Here is a 605-nt window from a genome sequence, read left to right on the forward strand (position 1 = left end):
GACAAGATCTGGCCCAAACTGCGTGTACTTGCGAGATCTTCTCCAACTGATAAGCATACGTTGGTCAAAGGTAATATGTTTTAAACAGGACTGTTGTTAAAATTGTGGTGAATGTTGCAGTCTGACTGCAAATAAAATGTTTTGCTGTCTCTTTAAGGTATAATTGATAGCACCATCATAGAACAGAGACAAGTAGTTGCTGTCACTGGAGACGGAACCAATGATGGCCCTGCGCTAAAAAAAGCTGACGTTGGATTTGCAATGGTAGGACTTTTTTTTCAGAATTGAATGATTTACTAGCACATCACTATAATAGACCTAACAAATGCAAATGAATACTGTATACTGAATAAATTAAAGAAGAAAGAATCTAGCTATGTTTCAAAGCAAGTTGCAAATTTAATCTGAGTACATCTTGGTCAGGGTAGTGGCATATTTAATTTGGCTGACTCTCAGCCGATCACATCTACCTATAGGAATACGACTATCACCTATCACGGCATATCACCTATCACCTATCACGGCATTCCTATGTAAGCTCTATTCAGTATTATTCAGCTGCTTTTTTGCTTGCTCAGGAGCAAATTACCCTCCTCCATCCCCAA

The 605-nt window shown here is 38.7% G+C and overlaps 1 long non-coding RNA gene across 1 annotated transcript; it reads left to right on the forward strand.

Annotated features, from left to right (window-relative positions):
• On the forward strand, positions 1–598 carry LOC107735068 (uncharacterized). Its single transcript, XR_001639278.1, has 3 exons — positions 1–70; positions 158–264; positions 477–598. It is a non-coding gene; the product is annotated as an uncharacterized LOC107735068 (long non-coding RNA).
• Positions 599–605: the final 7 nt, after the last annotated feature.

The sequence above is a fragment of the Sinocyclocheilus rhinocerous genome, unplaced genomic scaffold (genome assembly GCF_001515625.1).
Source record: "Sinocyclocheilus rhinocerous isolate Xijiao unplaced genomic scaffold, SAMN03320098_v1.1 C35734333, whole genome shotgun sequence".
Taxonomy (NCBI): domain Eukaryota; kingdom Metazoa; phylum Chordata; class Actinopteri; order Cypriniformes; family Cyprinidae; genus Sinocyclocheilus; species Sinocyclocheilus rhinocerous.